This window comes from Atta colombica, unplaced genomic scaffold (genome assembly GCF_001594045.1).
Source record: "Atta colombica isolate Treedump-2 unplaced genomic scaffold, Acol1.0 scaffold207, whole genome shotgun sequence".
In the NCBI taxonomy this organism is placed as follows: domain Eukaryota; kingdom Metazoa; phylum Arthropoda; class Insecta; order Hymenoptera; family Formicidae; genus Atta; species Atta colombica.
The window spans coordinates 778,855-789,829 of NW_017259302.1; positions in this window are offsets into that span (position 1 = coordinate 778,855).

The following is a 10,975-nucleotide window of genomic DNA, read 5'->3' on the forward strand; positions in this document are numbered from 1 at the left end:
TAAATAGAAAGAAAATAGCAAATTTTTAATTTTATGATGTTCTAATCTCTGAAGATACATCATTTCTGAAGATAATATTTACACATATAGAATTTATTTTCACATTTTGATATATGTCAATATATGCGTATTTTGAGTCAACTTGCTATAAATAACCAAATTATTGTGTGATACATACTTTTGAACTATTATTATTTTAGATTGATAAATGTCTGTACATTACACTTAAACTTTTTAGTACAATCATAATCAATAAATTAGTTTCCAGAAAAATGTCAGTTGAGTAATAAATAATAAAGATATAAATTATGCATAAAATTAATAGCAATATTTACCCAAGGCCTTAAGGAAATCACACTGTATAGTCCGTATATAATCAAATTTTATATAAGGAGGAAAAATCAAAATTTTTTTGTGAGAGAAATGTATATATTGCGGAATAATTGTACACGCAGGCTTATTATATACGGAAATAATTATATATTTGAACTTATTATTTACACAATAGTTATGTTCGCAACGATTCAGCGTGCGAAAATAAATTCTGTATATCCTCTTGCACAATCTAGCGGTAAACTGATTTATTGTTTCCTAAGAATGTAAATCAGATATCCGTACCTAAAAAAGATACTGCCAGAGTGATACCGCCCAAGACCCCCTGCTTGTGTAGTGGTTATAAACATTTGTATCTTTTGTGATTAAAAGAGAAAATATACTTAAAGCGACTCGTGTAGATTATACAGATTTTATATAAAAATATGTGTGTGTGTATATATGTACATACACACACATACACACACCAGTGTGCAACGCTAGCGCACAGTGAATGATTATAGACACAGTCAAGTTTTTATGCATATAACTACTATAATTATTGAGATTTAGATTTTAATATTACTTGTACTAAGCGCGACTATTGTATATTATTTGTATATATGGTAAATAGAATAATAATTTAAGAAAAGTGGCAGATACTTATTGGCCAGTTATATAATAGTAAAATGATTATCCTAATTATTTCTCAGAACCAAAACTCACATGAGATGTATGAGGATACTTTAAACTAGAGAATGTCACATGTAAATGGCTGATGAACGACGATAACAGGTACAGTCAAATAATGTACTGTTATTTCTCTAATAGAATTATTACTTAATTATTAAAAAAACATAATTACCTAAAGAAATTTATTCAAACTGTAAGCTTTACTTAGGATTGCCAAGAAGTAGTATGCGCAACTCTGTTGCGATTGTACATAGGCAATGTTTACCTATACCTATAGCTAATAATATCCCTAAATATTATATACGATACACCGTCTTAGTTTATGAGAGTCTTAGAGATTTATAGGCATTTCATGAAAAACTACAAAAACATAAAAAAAAATCTCATTTATATTACAAAAGATGATAATAAATTAAATTTAATGACACATTTTTCAATTATATTTCTACAATAATTTATACATAATTTGGTAAATGTGTAGATGTTACCATCAAGAAAGTGTACGCAATATTGTATTATTAGAAGACAATTTTTATGTCTTTTTTTTTTAGCAGCTAATGTCATTTGCCATTTTGTATGAATTTTCGTTGCAATAATAGAAGATAATTTATTATTATCTGACGAGACGTCTACAAATCTCTGTGGCTCTAAGATTATAATACCTATTTATCTATCATTAGGAGGCCTATAATTTGATTTTACAATGCTCTACGAACAAAACAGATAGTTCGCGACTGCGGATTATGAATGTCGTCTTGTCCAAGGCCTGGAAAAGTTACGAAACAAGATATTTTCATGTAACCATATCGACTCATGGTGTATTGGCTGCGCCTCTAAACTCTATTAGTGAATAATATATGGAATATCGATAAGTTCACATGATTATGTATTACGTATTACGTATTGATGATGATGATATTATAAATTCATTTATATATACGCGCTATTGCAGAATTTTGTTATTAAATTATATCAGAGGATTCACATTTCGACTTGCACAATGCTTTTGATAAATCAGATGTTTGCTCAGTAAATGCATCATGAGTGTTGATATCGGTCCATGTCGCAGGATCTGTCCGTTTTGGATGCGCTTCTTGTATTACAAACGAGATATGAAGTATATTCAGACTTGGGAGCAAACTAGAAGGAAGAAGCTAAATAATTAAATGCAAAACTGCAACTTGACGAACAGACCTGCAGTATGTTCTTTACAACGCGGAAGTACGCATTATAACATGAAAAAAAGAAAGAAACACATTGATATCATTGATTACATCACATAAAAAATTTTAATAAAGACCAGTTTTTAAACATGTACGACAAACACAACATTGTTTCTTGATAACGGTTAGACTCATTCAATAAAAAAGTTATAAAATATAAATGAAATCATGAATCATTTATTCCCGATAATCGGATAATTACCGAGAAATTATTACGAAACGATATGCGGGAAGCTGATGAGCTGATGATGTCACAATAAAATATTTGAAATAAGAGAATATTTGCGCTAACGCTTAATTAAAAGACTTATAATTGCATCTAATAATATGTTTTGCTTGTTTATTTAATTTTGTGTTACCGACATCGCAAGAATTATCGGATTTATTTGTCTTGTGGAAGAAATATTAAAAAATATTTTTTGATAAAATAATTTATTATATTTTTAATTTGTTCATCTGTTCTTTGATATTATAAAATATTAAAGAGCAAATAAATAAATAAATTAAAAACATGATAGAAAACGTGACATCTCTCGTTTTTCTTTTTAGTCTAGCCATTTTTTGGCTAGCGATGAGAAACGCCAAATGATCATTCCTCAATTCCCACTTATTTTCGATAATTATGACGTTGTAAATAGAACATTCAGCATATAAGATTCTGGAGATATGGCTAAAGATTTCTTTTAAAAGAGAAGGATTTGTTCAGGAACTAGTAATTGACATTTTTAAATTTTTCATCAAACGTTCTATCATATTTATTATTTATTATTTGTTTTAAAAGCTGCTCTCTCTCTCTCTCTCATATTTTTGAATATTTTATTTTAAAAACAATATATATATTCTTTATAATGACTAAATCAGATTTATGTCTTTTAGAATCATCGCGATCGTAGACTATAGAGCGTAATGCAGCTACTTTCTATACTGAAAATTCAGGGTTTAGCTGTAGATATACCGAAGTAGTGCAATCCTTTTATTTGAACCGAAATGCCGACAACTTTCCTATTGGCTATTTCGACCGCCATCTTTAATCTGGCTATAATCCGCAATAAGCAATAAGCAATAAGCGCTTAGTATTATTAATAATTTTTTATATATAATATGGTTATAGGAAAATCTTTGCGCTAGTTTGGTTAAAGAGAAACCTGAGAGAGAACATGAGAGCCTTTTGCCTGTAACCGCAAAATGCCGCCGCGTACTACTGCCCTCTTAAAAAGTGGATATAAACTACACAACAATATCCATTTTTTGTGATGCTCCTGATGAAAATAAATCACTGAAATAACTAAAATCTATCAAATTAATATTCAGATTTCTCTCTGTCTATATTCACAGTCAGATTTTATATTTAAGATCGTCTTAAGTACAGTCTTAAGATATCATGAATCAATCAGAAAGCAATATTAATATCTTAGAACATTACTTAAGATGATCTCTAATATTAGATGTAGTAAAAAGAAATTATTTTTCCATTCAATTTCATGCAAAAATAATGGATTTCTTTTTACTACATCTAATATAAGAACCGACTGTGAATAGGCCTTAATGCCTATTGCACACTGGATACAATGAGAAATTAGCGACGACCGATATCCAATAAAAACTCTTGCTATCTATCGTCACATGCAAAAAAACAGAGCTTTCATACAATTCAAAACCGATATGTAATAAGTTCGGGGAGACGCTATTGGTGCTATTTATGTAATTTTATCCTTGTTTTACGCCTAATAAACAACGAAGATAAAATAACAGAAATATAGTGCTATAAATAGCATCGCCTCGAACGCATCAAATGTAAGAAAGTTATTTGTTAATACCTTTAAAATATCTCATTTTAATTACATTGTTGAAATTTAAAAGTAACACATATATAAGTATTCAAATATAGAAATTCCTCAAACATGGCGGACCAATCAATACGCTACTTTATCATATTGCAATTTGCAATTTGAATAAAGTAGGAACTTTTGTAATTGTAAGCAAAATTATATTTAATTAAAAATTGTAAAGTAAATTTAAATGAATAAAAATGAATCAACTTGTAAAAGACTTCCATTCTCTCCGTCAATTTTTAACGGCGGTTTCTTTTTTTCTTAGCAAATACCAAGTTACATGTAACAATTAATATAACTGTAGAATAACACACATAAATGTAGATGATTTGGGACAGTGTAGGTAACTTGGTAACAGATGTATTTCTGTTAAATTCAATCATGAAATTCATCCATGAATCTCTAAAGAAAATAAGCTTAACTTCCGTTAAAGATTCATGGATTCCACGATTGAATTTAACAAAAATATATGCCATCCCAAGTCATCTACATTTGTGGTAATATATTACAGTTATTCTTACAGTAAATTGTAGCTATTATAAGAGGTACGTTACGTGCATTAACTTGAAGTTCGCTGAATTTGAATGTCTTTATGTATACTTTATTACATACAAATTTAATATTTTCATGCAATGTATTTATTTGATATCAAAATAAAAATATATATAGAGAGAATTATAATATATAAAGTAATCAGACACAATACAATATAATAAAATATAGTACAAAAAATAGACTCAAATCTTTTTAATATAAAATATAAAAAACAAAAATTGCTTATAAATTTTTACATTTTTGCTTATATGTAAGATATTGTATACAAAATGCATATTATAACATAAAATACATTTCAAGAAAATACGAATTCTGATTTTGCAATAACAATCTTTATATTTTTATTTAATAAATCTTTTAATGATATAATGTTTATTAATCTTAAATGAAAATTTCAATTTCGTATCTTCTACTATGAAAATAAAAGCTGTTGAATGTTTTAAGAAATTCGGAATTGAATATTTAAACAAGTTAATTTAGCGAATTTTGTCTTATAATATGCGCCTAAATAAAAATTACGAAATTATGTTTTTTTAATGCAGATTTTCAACCCATTTTTACCAAACATAATTGCTAATATGTATACTAAAAAAAAAATATAGTTAATTTTAATAAATATTTAGTTCAATACCGCCAACTAAACATTTACTTACAGTAAGTAAATATTTGTTCAATAAAAAAAAAGATTATTAAATCAAATTAACATTTCTTGTATCAAATACATATATCTTTATATTTAATAAATATTTAGTTGGCAGTATTCAACTAAATATTTATTAAAATTGACTATATTTGTTTTCAATGTAAGTATATATTCCAAAATCTCTATAATTATTAGCAAAAATTATACAGACTTTGAATACACTTCAAACTTTTTCAATAATAGGTTAATTTAAGGTTTAACAAAATTTAACAAAAACGAGCTAGAAGCTTTTATATTTGATTTCGCATGAGTAAGAATCTATCTTTTTCTTTACATTTCTAAGTAGGAAGTGTTAAGAAGCATGCGCGGGGAATTGTTGCAATTATATGTAAGACCGAATAATTAATCGTCTGGGATTCGTCTTAAGGAAAGTTTTTTGAACCCATCTATTGTAGAGTCATCGAGTGATTATTTCTCGAAATCAATTGCCTTGTTTGTTATTCAGTCAAAACTTTGAACGAGATTGCATGGCTTTCTTACCTTCAGAATTTTGTAGAACCAAATTTGGAAGTTGAAAAGACAAGCTGAGTTAATTTATAAGAAAAGAATTGAGGTAAATTAAAGATATTAAATTTATTATTTTTAAAAGAGGCAAATTGGTTGAGTCAATTTATGATCCTTTTTGGTGTTATCAAAATTTTTTTTTTCAATTAAATAAATCAGTAGGTTGGACCTATTGTTTGAAAATCTGTCTGACAAAGAGCATAGCAACGGTACTTCGATGTTATCACTAACGAAGAGTGTGGCATCAATAGTCTGAACATTCTTTCAAATAATGAATTGGGAATTATTAATTTTCAAATGCTTAAAAAGATCGGACGATGAGTCCAAGTCAAATTTCAAATCAAACATTTTGATTCAAATCAAACAATTTTAAGAGCGAACGTGGCAAAGCAGATAGTGCACTGGTCTGATATGTTGAAGATCTTGGGTTCGATTTCCGATAGAACAAAGTATTTTCATTCGCTCGTCACGAAAGGAAGCGACCTACCGAGAAAGTATCTTTGCCAATGAAGCTTCTTTAATAAAATTTCATTCGGAATCGACATTAAACTGTAGGCCCCATATAACTGTGTATTAATCAACGTGCGTATCACAAGCATATGAGAAAAGTCATATCACGCTTAGCAACAGGATAAAGAAGGAGAGCTTCTTAAAGTATCCTTTTTTACTCCATTAAAGATTATATCATTTCTAAAATCTAACCGTGATCCATCCAGATATTTTTCATAATATTAATAATTATAAATATAACAAAGTTAATAATATAATAATGATAAAACTATTCAAATTAAATTATAAATTAAGTAAAATTGAATATTATCTTAACTATCTTAACGATAAAATTATTAAGAAAAGTGATCCTCGTTATCTAAAATATAAAATTCGTTACCTATTCGGATAAATCGTGCAACCTTGTCCAATCTCGAATAAAATACTTACACGTATTGACCTAAAAATGAGCATAATTAAAGGTTCGATTCGTAACAGCCACATGTTCTCTAATGTTTTAAAAGAAAATCGATATGTGGAAAGAATCATTATAATTTCGTACTTTTTGTACTGTTGGAGTCAATAATATGGAAAAATATATGCATTTAGATAATCATCCATTTATGAAAATCTACGATTTGACTGAGGTTTTAGAGACATGTTGTACCGTTGATATTGATGAAATATCTAATAATATTTCCAATCATGAAATCTATAAAAAATTTGTTAGAAAATTTGAACATATTATTCATATACAATAAACATTAATTGAAGAAAATAAATGTATATATCGCTCCTGTCTGTTTTTCTTTACTGTGATGTTAATATTGATATCATTTTTTAAAATATAGTTAAACAAGACAGTATGAAACTTTATAGCAACTTTATAATAGATTATAAGGTATGAAAATTTAATGATAAAAAATTTAGAGGAAATATATTTAGGATTTGAATGTGAATAAAAATTTAAAAATAACAATAACTCTACTTATTAATACTTTAGATAAATATAAATAAAGTAATGTATTTTCCAACGTTAAATTTAAATTATATCAATGATTACTCGGAAAAATTGGGAGAATTTGATTAAAATTAATAGCGAAATAACTTTTTACAGGGTGTGGTGATATAGCAGCCGATATAATAGTAATACGTCTTTTTTTCTCACGTGTTTTCTTTAAAAAGTCCGAGTATAATTTACTTACAAAGCGTCGAAAAGAAATATACATTCTTGTAGCGTTTATGGTTTTAACAATATTTATTTATATGTATAGCAATATTAATAATATATTACTATATGCAAACAATATAATATCAAATATCAATTACAACATAAGGTATTAAATAATTACATAGCTGTTATGTGTATAACATTTTATTATAGTAATATATTGTTAATATTACGAAGCGCTCGCAAAAAGAATCATTAAACTGTACAGGATTATTTCTTCTTCTTGTAATTTGCGATTAATTCCTCAGAAACTTGGCGCGAAAGATCTTACACACATGTTACAGTCGTGCCAGTCGTATAGAATTCTATAAATTATTCTTAATTTTTTTCAATCTATGACTTCCTTCGTGGTTATCAGCCCAGATAAAATATGTTATAAATGATTTGTCTACGCACTTTACAACGTTACGCAAGTTATTGAAAACTGTAATCGACTCTTTCGGTGAAAAAAATGTTTGCCAAGAAGAAATTGAATAAAAATTACATTAAAAATAATTCCTACTAAACGGCATTCTACAAATTTTTCGTTTTGCATATACAAGCACGATGAATTTTTGGTTATCATTATTAATGAATGTGCGTTTAATCGTAAGAAGAGACGCGTTTCGGACGGTATAAATATTTCCTATGATTCTGTGTATATTAACTTAAACAATTACGATTTTAATGTTTTATTCAATGCGCGATTTGTTACTTTCAGTGACTACGAAATCTTGTTAGAGTAAACGGTTGTCGTCAATAGGAATAATTATCCCTATTGATGATATTTTCGGATAATTCTTAACAATAAAAAAAATTCGTATCAAATTTTGGGTATGATTTGAAATAACGTTTCATAGTTTGAATAGAAGTAACGGGAAGAAGCAAAATTATATACTATAGTCACAATTTAATCTTTTTTGCCTGGAATATTACACTTGATTTTTTTATATATTTTACGTACAGTTTTTCTTATTTAATCAAATATGCAATATATAAAACTGTAAAAGAACAAGTTATACACGACGAAAAAATGTTACTCAATTTGACCCAAAAATAGGTCATTCGATCGCAGTAGCAACTTTCGCCTACGCATGGTCTAATGGTAATGCCGGGCTCGCAAAATCGGTGTATATATATCGTTTGTATACATTTAATTATATTTATATATATGTATAACATATTGCCATTATAACAATTACACAGCACAGCCAGCAACTCCGTTTATTTACATTCCTTTCTATCATGTCATTATTGATATTACTGAATCATTTTCTGTCTCATCGCTCATACACGTTCGAGGAAGAATTATGTTATATAAATCTTTGCGGTTAACAGGCTTCTTGATTTTATGACTACACGATACCATTGGCCGCTAATTAATATACGAACAATCGCATACACTCTGATTTTGGTATTCTTTAATCCTGCCTATGCTCGGAACGCCACGCAAATCCTATCGGTATTGCATGTAAGAGATTTGTGGGTTTTATCATGTAGGCCAACAATCAAAATCCAGACAACAAAAAATCAAAAATCGAGACATAAGAAGTCTTTAAGAAATGTTTTTGAGACCTCTTATGTTTTGTTTTCAAGCATGCATGTTGTCTGGGAATGTACAGAATTATTAAAGATTGCGTTTGCGATCGTTCAAATGGCCTTTATCACTTACCGATTGAAATTAGACTCATTACGAAAATTTTCACATAACAGTTAAGTTTCAAAAGATTGAACGCGACACACATTTTTGACTGAGATATTATTTTTACGTAAAATTATTCTAATCATATTAAAGTCATTCGGCTCCTGGCCTAAGTCCGGATCTACGATAGATGTTTTAAGCCTTAAGCCGTAAAAAAATTGATCAATTACAGTCGAACAATGCGAGGAGAATAATTGATTATAATTCATCCATTCCTTATAGTTTAAGGCTTAAAAATCTATTGTAGATCCAGAATAAGGAAAGATAGATCAGAGACGTAAACCGCACATGCATGCTTTTCACCGTTTGACGAAACTTGTTTGATTCTCGTTTCATTCCCTCTTCTATTCGGATTTCAAACTGAGTAGAATCACACACGTACAAGATCAATTTGTACTCGATGGTATGGTAACGTTTGCTTTGAGAAGGCTGTCCACAGAAACTGCATAATGCCCCGCTTGATTCTTTTACCATGCGAAATACGAGAGAAAAGGATATTCCAATAATCAACGTCTCATGATATATATTGCAAGATGACAGCAAACTTGCGTGAGCCAATATATCATCTTAAATAAATTTTACTATTTTTAAATTTAACATTTTTTTATAAAAGATGTTTTGTTACTTCTATTTACTTTCTTAATAGATCGTGTTTATTAAATAATTGCGCTGCTTTTGATCCATTAATGGTTACCTTCAGAAAACACGATGGTTGAGTGAGCGCTCAGTAATTGTTACTTGGGATTGGACTTTGAGCCATGATAAATCTAGAGGAACATACCAATAGCAGCAAGCACTCACTCAACTGTTTTTTTTTTCTGAACGTATGTTTTCTTTTTTCATAATCTACTAATTTTACGCTTATTTGAAATAAAGTACAGCTATTTATTACGAATTAGCATTTTAGTAATAATCATGAAATGCTTTCGAATTTATGAATGTGTATACAATTAATATTGTATCTTTAAATAAATATTTTTTTTTTTTTAGAAGTAAATCTGTTCTTTTATATTTTTGTCTCACACATAAACGTAACTATACAATTTAATATTGAAGTGAATATTTACATGATTCTATGCTGAGAAAAACGATAAATGTTTCTGTCGTACTTCAAATTATGTCATATTTGGTAATTGAGATATCCACCTTGACATCTATGAAATAAATTAGCTACCCGACGGTCTCTCTCACACTGTCGAGGCACGCATTATGTTTCATCAAGATACACGCGCACACATCCAAAAGTACTAAGGGATGGGGAAGAGATATGAGGAAAGGCGGTAACTAACATTCGGCATTTATTAAAGTGCAAATAATTATCCGCACACTCAGAACATAACGATGATACGAAAACACGTAACTATTACAAACATAAAATAAAGCCTATAAAAATTTTATTTTGCAATTAAAATGCAAATGTTTTTGCATGTTTTTTATGCATTATTAGATTCTGCTGTTCTTTTAGTAACATTATGATATATCTGCATATATTTCTTAATATTGAAAGATTTTTATATAATTTCACATCTTACTTTGTAGCGAAAAGTGAGTATCACTTTATAATTTTACAGCAAAAATTTTGACTTATGAAGAAATATATACTTCACGAGATACAGAAACAAGATAAGTAGATACATATATACATATTAAAGTATCTTCAACAATCCTCAGAATAGCCGAAATATTCTGAATACGGAACTCCCTACGTTTTATATAATGCATATGTATATATATATTGTATTTATATATATA